We start from the raw sequence: 257 nt of genomic DNA, 5'->3' as shown, positions 1-257 counted from the left end.
TCGAGCGGGCCCCCCCCGAGCCTTCTCTGCGCCGGGAGAGGCTGGGGCCTGGCTTTACCCTTGGCCTCAGCCCATCAGCTCCACTTAAGGCTGGTTCAGCTTCAAGCTTAATCCCAGAATCCCAGGTTAAAGGGATCTTCTGATCCAACCTTTCCAGGCAAGGCATGACCCGGACCAGCCAAACCGTAGTGTCCAGCCCCGGGAGTCGGCACTTCCCCGCGGACACGACTCCAATGGCTCGCTTGTCCCAGGGGGAC

The 257-nt window shown here is 62.3% G+C and overlaps 1 protein-coding gene across 1 annotated transcript in view; it reads left to right on the top strand.

The window, feature by feature from the left end:
* The window catches only part of LOC104402918 (procollagen galactosyltransferase 1-like), a gene marked incomplete at its 3' end in the record, with an annotated part of 3,996 nt that overhangs the window by 515 nt on the left and 3,224 nt on the right, over positions 1–257 (top strand). The window lies entirely within an intron of this gene.

Source organism: Nestor notabilis, unplaced genomic scaffold (genome assembly GCF_000696875.1).
Source record: "Nestor notabilis isolate BGI_N333 unplaced genomic scaffold, ASM69687v1 scaffold25633, whole genome shotgun sequence".
NCBI classification, from domain to species: Eukaryota; Metazoa; Chordata; class Aves; order Psittaciformes; family Psittacidae; genus Nestor; species Nestor notabilis.
This window is presented reverse-complemented; position numbering and strand designations above follow the sequence as displayed.